Below are 17730 nucleotides of genomic sequence, written 5' to 3' on the forward strand. Positions count from 1 at the left end.
AAAATTCGGAAAATACCCCATCTACATCGCGAGATAACTTGTCTAAGTTTGTTCAGCATCTTGAAGGTGACGTGAGGCAGCGTTACGTGGAAAAGTGTTCCAGGTTGGGGATTGCAGATCCGTACAACTTGCCGCAATCCTTGTTCAGGGAAATTCGGAGCTGCGGTGCCGGCGATTTGCCTGATCTGGCCTACCACGACATTTACAATTTTCTCGTTAATCGTGAATCGTGTTACACTGGCAAAGCCCTCAAAGCTTACAAGAGCCTGGAAGCTTATAAATATTTTGTTGCGGGATGGGTATCCCAACTATACCTCTGGAAGGTTCCGAAGAAGGAAGTCTACTTGATAACCTCACGGGTAAGTGGCATTAAGACGTTTATCATAAAGAGACTATGCAGGACGTTTTATCGTAAGAATGTTCGAAATCTAAACTCAGTTCCAGATAATGACAGGGTTGTAAATATGTATGTTTTTGTCTGAAAAAAAAACCAAATCACTGCTATCTTTATCCGTGCAGAATTATTATTCAATATCAGATATAAATGAATTAGAAGATTACACCTACCTGATATGAAGCGTTCACTACAAATTCGGCTGGTAGAACTGGGGTTCCAGTTTTCTCTTTGCACAGCGGACACCCATTTTGCGTGTCTCTCCTCGTCTGCGGGGAATCTATAAAATGACACGCCCTCCTTTTGGCCCTGTCTATTGGTACAACCAAATGCTGAACAAGATATAACCATTCTCGAAAGATCTACTCCCACACACTTGATAATTAGAACGGGTTCGTCTAAGTTCTATGCGCGGCCTTGCCGTCCAAAATGGCGGATAAACAAATATCATGTGACCTCGTGACGTCACGTGCACGCTCTCTATAGGCGAGAGGCTGAGGGCTACGGAAACGGAGATCGGCGACGCCGCGCCCATACGCTTTAAAGACCTGGTTAGTACTGGGACAGGAGACTGCCTGGGAAGACCAGATTCTGGCGTGAGAGGGACTTTGTTATTTACTGAGCTCCACTCATCACACAAAAAGGGGAAAAAAAATGGCAGCCACATTCTACTAACTTGTTCCCTACTTTTAGTTAAACTGTGGGCATGTTTTAATCAGGGCTTTGAACCGGTTCAAGGAACGAAAACGAAAACCGGGAACTTTTTCTATTTCACATGGAACAGAAACGAAACCAGAAACTTTATTATTTTTTATGTTCCGGAACAGAAACGCTTATTAAAAATAATGGTAACCGGTTAATACCGGTTTTTATTTCGTTTCTCAAAGTTTCCGTAGCCTACAAATAAAAAAGTCATTCTTCTCCTGCGCAAGTTTCTATGACCCGCTGGGGTTCACTTCCTGTGTGACGTTCGCTGACTGAATGGAGAGAGCGGGAGGGTGGACTACTATCACGTCGCCACATCTTAAATAAGAGGTAAATATTGCAGTCTATCGTTATTCAAAAACATCAATTTCAAACACGATATCAATATATTTGTCCACGTTAATGAGAGGCTCGCGAACATTAAATGACGTTAACCTCTGTTAGCCTATCAATGCATAGGGCCTGACTAGCCTTTGGTAACACACTAAACGAATTATCTTTCATTTTTGGCACTTTTTCTGTTTGTGTAGATGGGAAGACATACTGAGAATCCAAATCGCCAACATTTGAAATAATAATTGTTTTGAATTATTTCTTGTCTTATTTAATGAAGGTTGTAATAGAATTAGCCTACATTTGGCTTAAGCTGGATGAGACAGAGACATAATTTTATAGCCATTTGTTAAACCGCTGACAGGGAACGTAATTAACCGTTCCGGGAACGACATTTTTTTGTTCTCACCGGTTCGGGAACGTCTATTTAATGGTGGAACCCAAAACCGGAAACGTTAAAATTCCGTTTCTGTTCGGAACGAACCAATAGGAAAAAAAATGCTGGTTCAAAGCCCTGGTTTCAACCCTCTCAGTCCGACCCTGTCGTATACAGTGTGGACGGACGCAGTTATTTAATCTTTAAATATCTCAGAAAAGATGCAGGTGAGAGACTTATAGGTTTTTATTGTCCAGGAGGCTAGTGTTGTAGTGTTTAAATGAGCATTCCAGTACCAGAAGCTTTTTAATCCAGCCCTGAACAGTGATGCCGTTTTGGAGAGTTTTTATAAAATAAATACATAATGTCCAAAATTGAATGTCTTCTGTCATTATTTATCCATTTTTTCCATGTTAGCAGAGCTGTTGGCCATTCCATGAGACCTTGAAGTCCAGCCCGAGAACCTTTGCAGCGTCTCTCGAGCAATCAGTGGCTGTTTTCTGAACTTGACCATTCAGGGCTCTGTCACTGGCTGGGGCTGTGTGTGTTGTGGCAGCTCTAATCTCACACACACATCCCACTGGTGTAGCGTGAGGCTGAGCACATATTCCTGTCTGCAGAGCTGTGCTGCTGCGCCTTAGCCGAGATAAGAGCGGAAAATCATCAGGCATTTGTAAATTCTCCTTTGACTATTATATAATGTGCGTGTGTGTGTGTGTGTGTGTGTGTGTGTGTGTGTGTGTGTGTGTTAGTGTTGTGTATATAATTATTATCTCACCCAGGGCGGAGTCCACCAGGGGGCGAGGTATTGTTGTCGGTCGGGTTTCTTAGTTTTTTTTGTTAATGATATTACAGAAAAACGGCTGGATCAATCTTCATGAAACTTTCAGGATAGATGGTCATTGGTCTCAAATAGAACCGCCAACATTTTGAGGGTCATCCGGTCAAGGTCACCAAAAAGGTCAAAATCGTTTTTGTTGTGTGTACTGCCTCATATAGCGGCGCGAGCCACGACGTCATCGTGCTGTAAGGGCCTCTGCATGCTCTTGCGACAAGGCTTTCGCAGATAGCTTTTCGCAGACAGTTGTAATTTATCGTTGAGCGGGGAGTAATAGGCGTGCGCGATGTTATTCACCACCACAACGCAAGGGCGCGCAAAATCGCTAGGAGTAGTTGGTGGGTGTGGTTAGTGGAGTGTTTATCCTCTGGTTACTTATAATGACTAGAACTGGAGTCGTATAGATGTACGTACTTCCTCGATCAACCGCTCTTCGTGCTGCTCCATCTTCGCTCGTGTTTTTAAAAATGGCGGTCGTGAAAACAAACCAAACCAGGAAAGTAGGGAAGCGGAAGTGCGTGTACAGCGGATGTAGAGTGGACCAATCGGAGCCCTCTTGTCTGCGATGCTGTCTGCAATGGTCACAACTTTTGGGAGGTGCGCGCAGAGCGTCTGCGAAGAGGAGGGAGCTTCGCAGACGCCATCTGCGACGCCATCTGCGAGGACTGGGTTGTCAGCATAAATTGGCCTTAAGAGTGTAACAGTCGCGCACTGCATATGCACATACGCGTGTTCCTATTAAAATGGCCGGTGAGCGTATACAATTCGGTTCACTGTTCGAAATAAATGGACTAGACTAAAGAAATGGCTTTCAGACATGTTTATGCTTATTCCAGATGGAAAGTGCGTTCCGCTGAGCTCTAGCGCCGGGCCATTTCCGGGAAATAAGAGTTTGGGTCGTGGCGACAGCGTGTGTGTGTCAGCCTCGGTTCGGAGGGTTCGGTTTCAAAAACTGTAAGAGTAGAATAATATAAAGTACAGACACTTGGTATATTTTACTTCTGTGATTTTTTTTTTTTTTTAAATTGTTCATTTTTGGATCAGGCTTCATTTTTGTGGCTAGTGACTCATAGAGTAAATATATATGCGATATTTACTGTATGGACACGGGATCAGAAAACTCTTTTATTTATAATCAGGAGCCACATGGACCCATAGGGGACCCTTTTTTTTTTTTTTGTGATATCTCCCTTCATATTCATCATTAGTGCTACCAAGCGAGGTTTATTTTGAATGGAAACACTTATGTACATAGTTTGTGTTTATGTACAGAGTAATAATAATAAATTAGTAGTTGTATCATTATCAATATTATTATTACCACCATTATATAGATATAATAATTTACCTAATTCAACTAATGTTTCTTGTAAATAAAAAAAAAAACAGAAGGACGACTTCTTTCAAAAAGTGTGAATTGGTTTTGTTCTGTTTTGTTTTTCCTGATTGCCAAGAATTGGGAGAAGAGTTTTCTATTACATTATATCAGTAATTTAATTTGCATAACCTTTATTGAAACTTCTGCAACTGAATAGAGACAAATCCTCAAACTTCAGATAATTACGTATATACATTCTAAAAATACATTTTATCAGCATTATAGATTTGACATCAAACCCATAAACTTTTTAATGGGCACTTCGAGGTTTTCGACAGACTGTGAATTTCAGAGACAGTTGCAGAAAGCGTTACGTGTGGACCGTGAAAGAGACTTGAATGAATACAGAGTGTAGATCTGAAAATGTTTCTTGTTTTTGATATAAATTATTTTGGGGAAACTGGCGTTATGGAAGTGAGATTTTCATGTGATGGCTGTGGCGTGTCTGAACCAGTCCTCCACAGAATACAGCACACACAAACTGGAAGAGTGAATTTAAACACAGGAGGACAAACTAGTAATTATGGAAAAATTAACAATGAAATTACTGCATCCTCAGTTTTATTATGTGTAAATTTATTTACATTTAAAGCATTTTACATTTCCTTATATTTACATATTTAAGATGCTGTTAATATATTGTTCAGTTTGAAGTTCAAATTTGCCTTAAAACACTCTTTAATGTCTCGTAATATCTCTCAACTCTTTAATGCTGATCTTTGTTTTGTGCTTCAAAAAAAATAAAGTAGTTCAGACGCTGTTTACGCCCGGCACCTTTTTAAAAGGATTGTTTTAGCACTGTGTGGCAGTGGGGGCGTGGCCAAGCAGCAGTTTGTGAATGGAGGGCGGGGTTGGGGAAGGTAAGTGGCTAAGTCATTACACCTGCTGTCAATTAATGTGTGAGAGAGTGTGAGTGTTTGTTGCAGGGACGGAGGGGGAGAGCAGAGCAGAGGGCCTCTCTCCCGACCGGTGAGTGAGTCACAGAGAAAGCTGAAAAGCCGTATATAGAGGTTTTCGACCCACGTGACCGTTGCCATGTCAACAAGTAGCCGGCGCCATTTTGACGGTCACAAATATGGCGACTACCGGTAGCGATACACTGTTGATCATGACGAAGTCTCATTGTCGAGTATTTTATCCGGCCTAGATGACGCGAGTAAGAAGCGATATCACCAGAAAACCAATGATGCTGGTGTACGTGATCCGTACGTGTTACCAGGCTATCTTTTTCTGGCTTTGCAGCGCTGCAGCGCGGGTGATCTTCCTGACCTGCAGTCAGGCGTGTGGGAAATACCAGGGAAAAAACATAAAGGAAAAAGGAGCGAGATGCAGAAAACACCTTCACTATCCAGCGACGTAGGGCATTTACAGGGCGAGCAGAGGGAGAGGGATTTGCAAAAATTGAGGTTAGCAGGCTTAGAGAACGACGTTTACCTGCTTCCACCAGGATTGTTCACTGACGTACGGAAGTACACGAAGCCCTCGTCTTTACCTGACTTCGGCCCACATGATCTGTATACCTATGTCGTTAAAAACCAGGCTGGGTAACATGCCTACATCAGCGGGTCATCCCTGGAGCCGGTGGTCGCCATCTTATTACAGCTAAGGTTTGTTCACATTTTCATTTACTTTCGGTCCTCAGGATAAACAAAATGTTATTAAACGTCATTGAAATAACTTCTTAGTCTGTTGAGACATGGCCCGTTATAAATTTGCTGTTACCAGGCAATGACCAAGAACTGTATTATTAGGGTCGGTGTCTGTGTTGTAGCAGTGTACTAGCAGCTAGCTGTTAGCACTAGCTAATGTCAACAACATCATAGCTGGTATGTTACTGTAGCAATGTTTACGTTCAGTCATTTGGATGACTGTTAAAACCTTTCAGTCTCAAGTTTTTCCTTTACTGGATTTACTAGTTTACTGAGCTAGCGCGCTCGCTCCCAGCCTGCCCGAGCGCGCTAGCTCAGTAAACTAGTAAATACAGTAAAGGAAAAACTTGAGACTGAAAGGTTTTAACAGTCATCCAAATGACTGAACGTAAACATTGCTACAGTAACATACCAGCTACTGTTGTTGACATTAGCTAGCTTGACCTTCAAAATGGCGGACACCGGGGCGTCACGTCACCTGTGACGTCACGTCGAAAACCTCTATACACAAAATAAAGTTTGTAAGAACTTCAGTTCCCGCCTGCCGTGCTTCTGTACTCCACCCCCATCAGGGATTCACGACACACTGGTATTGGGGAGAACCATAATTAATTTGACAGCAGCATTATTTAATTAAATCCAAAAACCATGCATTAGTATTGGTCTAAATGCATCCGTATTTGGAGCAGTGGGAAACACCGATGTTGGGACAGAGTTCCACATCCTACTTGTTCTTGGAATACAGGAAGAGAGACGGAGCTTGGTGTTAGACTTTGGTATGTTGGCAGCGTACAGGTGGCCACTCCCAGTCGATCGAGCTCCTCTTCCTCTGGGTACAGCCATCAGCAATATTCTGGTCAGCTCGATTAGATTAGATTAGATAAAACTTTTATTGATCCCTTTGGGAGGGTTCCCTCAGGGAAATGAAGATTCCAGCAGCATCATTACAGATAAACAGAGAAAAGAAATAGAGAAAACTTCTAGATAAATTAAAATAAATTAAGTATTTACATATACAAATATAAAAGAGTAAGATATGGGGAAGGGGGGGGGGGGGAGCAGGAGAGATATTGCACATTATATTGCACATTGTCCGGTATTGCTTATTGTCAGGCTAGGCTACTGCTCCTTCCCGTCCTCTGTCCTCCTGTTCCCCCTCCTCCCCCCCAGAGAGGAGTTGTACAGTCTGATGGCGTGAGGGACGAAGGAGTTTTTGAGTCTGTTCATCCTGCACTTGGGAAGGAGCATTCTGTCACTGAACAGGCTCCTCTGGTTCAGGGCTCGACATTAACAGTAGCCCGATTGCCCGGGGCAACCATTCAATAGATTCGGACAACCAGACTCTCACAAATGCTTGCCCGATCGGGCAACTACCCAAATATGTCAACTTACGTGAAAAACGATGTTTATTCATTCATATTATGATGAAATTCCATCACGATTTGCGATTGTTTGACTCGGAAAGACCGAGTTATCATTATGGGATGTTCAACAACTAGCGGAATTCACATTTGCACATCAGGGGCTCGCAATGCAGTTTCCCATTGCTAATAATTATTGCGTAGTGGATATTCAGTGTTCTATTCAGACCCTCCAGGATTTCGCGATGTTGCGATTTGCAAATTCAACCAATCCCTGCGAATTCAGGGCGGTGTTGCAATTATATCCAATCACCACAACTTTCCCGCAAATTTGACCAATCGTTGGCGTCGTCTTGAGGTGACATCGACAAACTACCTTCAGCCTTACTTCCGTGTATACGTTCAAGAGAAGCAGCATGTGCGCAGTGTTGCCAGATTGGGCGGTTTTAAGTGCATTTTGGTGGGTTTTGAACATATTTTGGGCTGGAAAACGTCAGCAGTATCTGGCAACACAGCATGATGTGCGAGTCAGTGTTTATGTCGGCTTAAATTCTGTTACTGAAAGTGTGTTATGTTTACAGTGAAGGACTGTGCGCACTTTACATTATTTTTTTACTTAATACAAGAAATTAATGGCTGCCAACATTTTTGCCAAAATGGTATTTTATTTTCCATTGTTTAGGCAGCTTCAGTATCATACTGTGAGATTCTGTTCAAATTGTTTTTCTTCTATGAAGCCTGAGCCATTTATTTTATTAGTTTATAATTATTGTTTAATTTAGTCTTCAGGAGAGACTGCCTGCACACAGTACTAGTATTAATAGTTTTTTTTCTTACATGAAAGCTGAGGCATTTATATTATATTTTAAGGTAACTTCATGTTGTGCTGTGAGGTTCTCTGCACTTTAACTTTTGAACCAACAGGAGCATTTGGATAAGTAAAGCCTATTTTTCTGCATTTCTGTAGTCCTGCTAATCTTTTATATTGGTAAAGTTGTTTATGGGCGGCACGGTGGTGTAGTGGTTAGCGCTGTCGCCTCACAGCAAGAAGGTCCTGGGTTCGAGCCCCGTGGCCGGCGAGGGCCTTTCTGTGCGGAGTTTGCATGTTCTCCCCGTGTCCGCGTGGGTTTCCTCCGGGTGCTCCGGTTTCCCCCACAGTCCAAAGACATGCAGGTTAGGTTAACTGGTGACTCTAAATTGAGCGTAGGTGTGAATGTGAGTGTGAATGGTTGTCTGTGTCTATGTGTCAGCCCTGTGATGACCTGGCGACTTGTCCAGGGTGAACCCCGCCTTTCGCCCGTAGTCAGCTGGGATAGGATCCAGCTTGCCTGTGACCCTGTAGAACAGGATAAAGCGGCTACAGATAATGAGATGAGATGAAAGTTGTTTATAGGACCATTTCTCAGTGTCTTTGTTTTTTTAATCAATAGTTTTTCAGTAATAACTTAATATTTAACATATCACTCAATTTTAATCACAAAAAGAGAAAATCGCAACAATTTCTCGCAACTTTCACTTCCTCCCGCAATGTAATCGCAACAAAAACCTAAAAAACACCGCAACTTTCATCGCAATTTTTTTGGAAAAACTCCCGCAACATCACACATTTTAGCCTGCAACAATCACAAAAAAGGCCCGCGGAATCCTGGGGGACTGGATATTGGTATGTCCTTCACTACATGACTAATTACCGCATTACTCGCACGGGGCGCTAGTGTCAATGCTTGTTGATACAGACAGCGTCTGAGAAGGTTGAATAATAAATAAATAAAAAAATGTAATATTTGGGCAACCATGTTCTGAGTTCGGGCAACCAGATTTCTACAAATGGTTCCCGAATGGGCAACCATGTCGCAAAGTTAACGTAGAGCCCTGGGGTTGCTGGGTGGTTGCAGAAAATAATGATGGTAGAAAACACACAGTGAAGTGATGTTTCTCCTGTGCTGTGTGTGTGTGTGTGTGTGTGTGTGTGTGTGTAGACAGCTGCAGTGCAGTAACAGTGAGATGATCAGTGTTCGTGGTGTTAGTGCAGATAGAGTGAACCGAAGCGTCAGTTGTGTGGCGGTTTTGTGGTGCTGATGTTATCGCGTGTCTCTGAGCTCGTGTTCGTGTCTCTCCTCTACAGGCTTTATTTTAAAATACAGAGAGAAGGCAGATGTGCTCGACTCATCTCATCTTATTTGCATCTTGTTATTTCCTGTCATGTTCAGGCATCTCGGTTTCAGATTGCTCACTTTTTATTTTCACACCAAACTCATGAGCAGAAACTTTTATTTGCTTTCAGTAATTCAGATAAACACAAGGACAGAACAGGATTTATAACGATGATGAGAATATTTTTCATTTGTTTGATTTGAGTCATTACATTTTATTAAAGGAAATTTTGTATGCATTTTTATGGAACGAATCATGCACATGCTGAAATAACGTGTTTAAATGTTTCATGGACTTCTTGCTTTATAGCTTGCCTTCCAGAAGAAGGATGTACACCACGTCTTCTCTCTCGTATCCAAAGTCTTTCGCAATTAGCTGATTTGCTAAATGCCTAGCTTGCTAAAAACCAAGTTTCCAAACTTTCTTCTGTGCTACCGAGCTGCTTTAATAACATGTGATATAGGTAGCGTTACCACTGACTGTCATTCCGTGATGGTGGTGATGGGAATATGTGTTTTTGAAGTCTGCAGTAGTGATAATCCCTTCATAGCCATTATGGTTCAATTCAGTTTTATTTTTACAGCACTTTCAACAATCGGCATCGTCACAAAGCAGCTTTACAGAAATATATAAATTCCAGAGAAAGTTTTGAACTTAAATTTATCCCTAATGATGTGGTGAAGCGGTGTTGGTGAGGAAAATCCCCCTGAGAGGACATGAGGAAGAAACCTTGAGAGGAACCAGACTCAAAACGGAACGCGCTTTTATTAAGCTGGTGTCTCTCATCTGGCTTCGCTGTGTGTCATCAGCACAGCAGTGGAAGTTAAAACCAGAAAAAAAAGCAGTGGGCCTAAAACAGAACCTTGTGGACCACCAAACTTTACCTTAGTGTGTGTAATCACCATTTACATCAACAAACTGATAATGGACTGATAAAAAATCAACCAAACGAACAGACTGATAATGAGGATGGAGGCAGAGATTAAATTAAAGGGAAGCTGATTGTGTGTTTAAAAACTATTGGCACTCAACCCTGCAGGAAATCTCCTCATGTTTCCTGGTTTTAAATTCTGGGTAATTATTGCATGGAAACTTGGCATCAGAACATTCTCAAGCTTTAGGCTTCGTGTGTGTGTGTGTGTGTGTGTGTGTGTGTGTGTGTGAGAGAGAGAGAGATGGGGGAGGGGGAAGGGAAAGAGAGTTGTCAGAAATATTCTGTCTGAAGAACGTGTGTGTGTGTGTGTGTGTGTGTGTGTGTGTGTTTATATGTGAGCAATCTTGATTTGAGTCATATGACCGAATGCAGCTCAAGTGTTGTTTTACAGGACGCTCGTTTACAGAGTGATAATTTATTGTGACAGTCGTGTGTAGAGTGCTGGATACTCAGGGCGGCACGGTGGCGTAGTGGTTAGCGCTGTCGCCTCACAGCAAGAAGGTTCTGGGTTCGAGCCCAGCAGCCGATGGGGTCCTTTCTGTGTGGAGTTTGCATGTTCTCCCCGTGTCTGTGTGGGTTTCCTCCAGGTGCTCTGGTTTCTCCCACAGTCCAAAGACATGCAGTAGGTTAACATGGGGCGGCCGTGGGCTGAAGCGCCCTTGAGCAAGACACCGAACCCCCGACTGCTCCCCGGGTGCTGTAGCATCGCTGCCCACTGCTCTGCCCTGGTGAAAATCTTTCAAGGATCTTCAAGGATCTGTAAAGTTCTTTGTGAGGGTCTTTGAGGATCTCAACAAAGATCCTCAAAAGATCAAGGATCTTCAATTTTCTAGCCAAGATCTACAAGGATCTTTTAACTTCTTAACAAGATATACAAGAATCTTAAAAAAAACAAAAACCACATTTAGTTCCAAACAAAACAGTTCTTTATTGATGCTCTCATAACACATACACTGACATTTCCAGTAGAAATCAGTGGATTGGCCAAGAAATAAATATAAAATTCTGTAATTTAAAAAAATTGTTCTCACTGGTGTTTTTACATTATTAATTTGCCTGCTACAGTGTGTTGCCTAATTACCATTAATCCCACCACCTGCTTTACAACATCAGGGCTAATTTCTCTTAACGTTCAACATTATAAAAATATTGCCAAATGTTGTATATTCAAAATGTTCTCCTCTAGAACACTTGGACACTGGTTGCTCAGCTGAAGTCTTGCATGAAAGCCATCAACAAAAATAGAACTTCACGCAAATATAAAACGGTTAACTTGATAGAACTTTTCAAAGATGTACTTACAAAATGACGTCACAATGATGGTCATCAAAATTATTAGAGGATTAAAGAAATGACGTGTTGAATGTGACCCATTTAAAAAGGTGAAACGATGTTTTCCTGGGGCGAGTATTTTAATAAAACTTTCAGTGCTTCAAAAACTTTCAAATCTCCAATTTGCTTAAAGGTTGAAGTGTGTCTTGCAAACTTCAACAACATTTTAACACCGTTTTAAAACATTTTGAATGTGTATTTATTAAACAAGTTTATCAGAAATTAATTAAAGCCCCCTTTTTATGTACAGGGTCACAAACGCACAGCTGAACACAAAGTGATGTTGAACATTCAGGAAAAAGCAAACAGATGGCAACAGAACAATCTCCTCATTAATCTGTTTGCTTTTTCATGAGGTCATTGCGTTTTTGATTGATTGCCCTCCTCATGTCACTTCAAAACTTGTCTAAGATTTTGGAGGAATATTTAAATAATATGGTCTGGCTGTTTTTCGTGGTCTATCAGATATATTCCATTCAGTGAGCATGATACTGAACGAGTCGAAGACGAGTCGCTGAATGGAATATATCTGATAGACCACGAAAAAGCCAGACACTATTATTATTATTATTATTATTATACATACACATTCAATGGAACAATTATAGATTTTACAAAAAGTTAAGAACAGAGGGGAACTTACCAATACTGATCAAATGTAATTCAGTGTTCCGTCAATCCAGTGTACTGTACAAAGTCAAAGTTCTAACAATAAAAATGGTACAAGTCCAAAAAGCCTGAACAACAATCCAACTAATATACAAGTTATATCCAGGTTACAGTTCAAGTTCAGTTACTTTTGGTCGTAGTTAATTGTTCCATTGCATTTGTTCAAGAGAAAAGGGCTTTGCTGAGTGAAGTCCGGGAGTGACGTCCTCTTGGAAAAGTCTCCGTCACTCTACCTCACCTTCAAGTAGAATTTAGAGCAATAGTGGAAATATTGTCACTTTTCCAGTTTTTCGATGTCCGTTGGTCTGTTTTTCTCTTGTAAATATGTGTGAAGAATATATAATAAAGTTTTGGGAGCCTTTCAGATGTTCAGCGTATCTTCAGTTTCAGTTTTCAGTTTATTTATTTAGTGGTTAAACCAAGCACTGAATTAACCCCGTCTTCTCTCTCTTCTGGCCAGCAAAGAAATGATTGTGTGCATGCGCAGCAGAAAAGTTTTGTCATTGGATCTTCACATGAGCTCCGTCGTGTTGTCTTGACAATGTGCAATGTTATAACAATATTGCACGCTCATTCTCCATTGGGGAGAGCAGAGTAATACACGGAGGATAAGCGATATGATAGCAATATTGCGTACCATCAATAAACTCACTAGAAGGGGATAGAACACGTTTTTATTCCATGGAAAAAGTGGCCCGTATGTTTAATAATTCTTGATGATGCACCCTGAAAGAAAAGAACAAGTTAAGTTCAGAGAAGGTCTCAGTGATGAACCTGGAGTTGTGCAGCACTGCTTGCTTGCAAGGAACACTGGCTTTGCTGTCCTTTCTCAGTTTGAAAGGAAAGGCAACATCTGTTCTTTTGGGCTTGAAGACCAGGATGATGAAATGATCAAATCGTTCATTGACAAGGGCGTTGTTAGACAGCACTTCCAGGCTGTTCAGGAAACTGCATCATCGGACACTAGTATTCCTGTCTGTGACATTATTTGCAGGTGTGTTTTTGTACCATCAGCAAGTGCTGGTGTAAGTGGTGATGTCAGTTCTGTTTTACAGCATTACCAACATGACTAAAGTGGACTGAGGAACATTCACAAACAGAAGAAATGTTCAACTAGGGGCCTTGGATGCTTTGGAGAAATCAGGCAATTATAAGAAACCTGTCGTATACTTCAGAGAGAAAAAGTTTAAGAGCGATGAGAAGTCACAAGATGACAAGTTTTCAGGAAATACTAGAGAAAATTATAAACAACGGTTCATTATAAGCATGCATGCAAGCGTTACAACTGTGTGATAGTTACTGTGCATGAGCAGTAAAATCCTTTAAAAGGTCTTGAAAATGAGTTGTTGTTCATCCTCATGGTGTCTCTAGATCACACTCACCTCTTGTGAGCCATTCACTTATAACTTTCTTGATGTTTATGCCTTCAGCTAGTTCAGTGCAATGTCTATTGAATTCCAAAGTCTTAATCCAACTTGTACAAGAGTACCAATACTTAAAGATACTGTATTAATCATGGTTTTTAATTAAAATTATTACTGTGCTCAAATAGAACAATGAACACTTAATGTATTACAAATAATTCCATGACAAAATCATCACCACACTGTAGATCACACGAGATTAATTAATTCCCACCTTTCAAAAGCTTATTTCTTTAGTCCAGGGGTTCTCAAACATTTGCGATCTGGGCCCCCTCGACTGTAGCGAGAGTACTTTTAAGATCTTTGCAGGATCCTTGATAAATCTTTGAGGATCTTGGAGGAACTTTGCAAAGCTCTTATCAAGATTTTGACAAAGATCCTTAAAAGATCCTGATCACATCCTCAGAGATCCTAGCAAAGATCTTAATAAGATCCTTAGAAGGATCCTTGTAATGTCTTTGAAAGATCCCTGTTGAGTCCTTGAGGATCTTAAAGGATCCTTGCAAAGATCTTCGCAGGGCTCGTTATGAGGATCTTTGTAGGATCCTGAAAAGATCTTTGTCGAATCCTTGAGGATCTTTACAAATGATTTTGCATATGAAGATCTTTCTAAGATCCTTTAAGGATCCTATAAAAATCCTTCTTTAAGGATCTTTGGCAGGTCTTTGAAAATCCTCATGGATCCTTAAAGATCCTGTGAGGTTTTTCACCAGGGTGTGTGTGTTCACTGCTTCAGAGGAGGAATTTCACTGTGTGTTTAAGTCTGTGCTCAAGTGTCCGTGTGACAGATAAAGGCTTCTTGGCTGCTTGGCTCGTGCAAGTTTACAGGACACTAGTGTACAGAGTGATATAGCAGACACAGCACTATTGGAGTCCTAACAATTTGTTTTGGCTAGTTTCAGTTAAATCCTTGAAACCTATCTTTGCTCGCACATCTGCTCTCCGTTTTCCATCAGGCGATCCTGATCAGTATTTCTCCATGACCCGCTGAAGCTCCACTATCACACTCGGATAACTCGGCTTCCTGATATTCCATTTTCCAATCATGTCTCTACACCACACTCTTGAATGTCTTTAAGGCCCTGGTCACACTATTGGTCCCAATCCAAAAAATGTCATGTCTCAGCTCCTGTTAGATCATGTTAGATATTTATCACCAAAAGCACAACACGTCCTCATAGTGTTCATATAGGATGAGCTTGGGTAGCATCATGATTTAGTTCTGATCTAATTCCAGGTGACCACAGTCACCCAAAGCCTCCCATTTGTCCATACGCCGTGTTGCATGCAGATACAGGACCATTAGGAACTGTTCATAGCTTTTGTGTTTGACATCGCCTCTAAATGTCTTGCTGGTTGGACTCCTAACTGTCGATAGTTTAAATGTGGAGTAAGATTTAAGCTGCCTGTTGAATGTCAGTCTCACCAGATACAATGCGAACCCATGGTTCTGTCTGTGACGTTTTCCGTAAACAACTTTAAAATTATTTCTAGTAGGCCGCCGTGTCCCAACAGGTCAGAACTGGAGTCCTTCAAAATGCTCTCTGAGAAGGCGGAGTCTAACGTGTGTGTAGGTGTAACACACAGACTTCTAAAACACTGAGAATTTTAAGATGTGCCATTTGGCCAAAGTTCATTCGACTGTTTTCTGTAAACATTTGTGACACCTCTCCGAATCCAGGGACGCATGTCAGCCGAAACGAATCCGAGATAATCGCAAAAGAAGCATTTTTTTTTTTCGAAATTTGTGATTTTCGTTTTTTTCCATCATGTGCAAGTTGAGATCTTGAAGAATGCAATCAGTATTTCAGATAATAGATTGTTTTGTTGGAAAAGCATACATTTTTGTTGCAAATTGTCTCGTTTTTGTCAGGACTGTAGCCTGCTGGGGGGTGTGGGTAAATTTACCATATGGGCCATTCACATGATGATTTAAGTCTTTTGGTTTTTTTCGCGAATCAGCTGTATGATGCGAGCTGAGCTCGTGGCTACTTAAGCTGCATACAGGCGTGTAATTTCACTATGGAATGAGTTACTAAACAGGGCGCAGAGGAGCTGAAACACCGCGAAGCAAACAGACACACGGTATTTACATCAGAGATCACCATTTCTAGCAAAAAAAACACAACCCAAAGGAAGTGTTCTAGGACTACATTCCATCGGAGGCATTGGTGTGTGCAAGGCGACGTTTCTCTTTCTGATGTTTATTAATCTAAGGCTGTGTGGTTATTTTTGCATGTAACGGAGAGTGTTGTGGTTTGGTTACATGAAACTAGTGTTGTGTTAGTTGTGTCATCATTGTGCTATCTTTCTTTCTTACGGTGTGAGTAATTTTTCAACCACAAAGCGTTAAAGTATACTTTAGGACTTATTTTTGTACTTCATAATTGTGTTGGGCGTACTTTGCATGGAAGGAAAATTGACGTGGTGATCTTTGTTTACATGAAAGTAGTATCATGCTAGCTCATAGGGGGTAGGGCTTTCCGTAATGTCATGCAGATGAGCAGCATTATGTGCCCACCCTACACCCAGAGTAGCTGAGATGGAAAACTTTGAGGGCGATTTTCTCCCTTTTCTGTTTTAAGAAGTATACACTTTCAAAAGGCCACGCATTCTTCAAATATTGTCAGATCTCCACATGGAAGGCATCATTGGAAAGCTTAGAAACTGTACTTTCTGAATCTGTCAATAACTCAAAATGCCCCTGGGTGGACATGTGTCCCTGGATTCTGTTATCTGACACATTTATGTCGGAATTTCATTTGCCCCTGTAACCGGTGTTCCAATTCTACTGAAATTTTCAAGTTTTGCCACAGAGAAAGTGTGTTTACCGTGCTTGGATCATTGACAAGCCAAGGTAAAGTGAATTTTATGAACGCTGAGTTTACACCACCTTCTTATTTGAAGCAGAAGAGCCATCTTGTTGCTTCATTCAGATGGTGGATAATGTGCACTCAGTCCCATGAAGCTCTCACTGGCTGTGATGTGTTAACTTTAGGGTTTTAGGAAATTAAAGAGTATAGTACTGGGTATGTACAAGGATGTTTCAGTTTTACACCTTGTGCAACATAATAGTGTGACCAGGGCCATACGTATATACTCATGTTTGTTCTTCAATAAACTGAGAAACATCTCTGCACAGCTGTGTGTCCGTGATCGTTGCTCCCGGATCGATCTGTGAAGCAGAATCTCCTGGGCTGCAGAGGACTTGTATTTTTAGATCACTCATACTTTATCAATTTGTACAGACCAAGCAAACTCTGTCAGTCAGCTTAGTTTCCAGAGTGCTACTTTACAGAGAGCTAGTTTATAGGACAATAGTTACCTCGGCCAACTGCGTTGGAGCAGGTTGTTTTCGCCTCCGTTTGTTTGTTTGCTTTTCCCAACGGAACTCCGAAAGTATTGAACAGGTTTTGATGAAACTTTGAGGGAAGGTGGGCCATGGGCCAAAGAACAATTGATTAGATTTTGATGTAAATCCAAATACGTGGCTTGGCGGAGGTATACACTCTCCTGAGTGTCTTTTAGTGTACAGAGTGTTTATAGAACCTTACTTTCAAATGGCACTGCTTTACATTGTGCTATTTTACACTATCGTTCAAAAGTTTGGGGTCACTTTGAAATGTCTGTCTTATTTTTGAAAGAAAAGCACTGTTCTTTTCAATGAAGATCACTTTAAACTAATCAGAAATCCACTCTATACATTGCTAATGTGGTAAATGACTATTCTAGCTGCAAATGTGTGGTTTTTGGTGCAATATCTCCATAGGTGTATAGAGGCCCATTTCCAGCAACTCTCACTCCAGTGTTCTAATGGTACAATGTGTTTGCTCATTGCCTCAGAAGGCTAATGGATGATTAGAAAACCCTTGTACAATCATGTTAGCACAGCTGAAAACAGTTGAGCTCTTTAGAGAAGCTATAAAACTGACCTTCCTTTGAGCAGATTGAGTTTCTGGAGCATCACATTTGTGGGGTCGATTAAATGCTCAAAATGGCCAGAAAAATGTCTCGACTATATTTTCTATTCATTTTACAACTTATGGTGGGAAATAAAAGTGTGACTTTTCATGGAAAACACAAAATTGTCTGGGTGACCCCAAACTTTTAAACGGTAGTGTACGTAGCATGCTGCTTGTTTACAGAATGTGGCAGTAATTTACAGAGTGCTAGTTTACAGAGC

The 17730-nt window shown here is 41.1% G+C and overlaps 1 protein-coding gene across 3 annotated transcripts in view; it reads left to right on the plus strand.

Annotated features, from left to right (window-relative positions):
• rnf130 (ring finger protein 130) overlaps positions 1-17730 on the plus strand; it is a 65711-nt gene that overhangs the window by 13193 nt on the left and 34788 nt on the right. The gene's annotated exons all lie outside the window — the stretch shown is intronic.

This window comes from Neoarius graeffei, chromosome 8 (assembly GCF_027579695.1).
Source record: "Neoarius graeffei isolate fNeoGra1 chromosome 8, fNeoGra1.pri, whole genome shotgun sequence".
Lineage (NCBI taxonomy): Eukaryota > Metazoa > Chordata > Actinopteri > Siluriformes > Ariidae > Neoarius > Neoarius graeffei.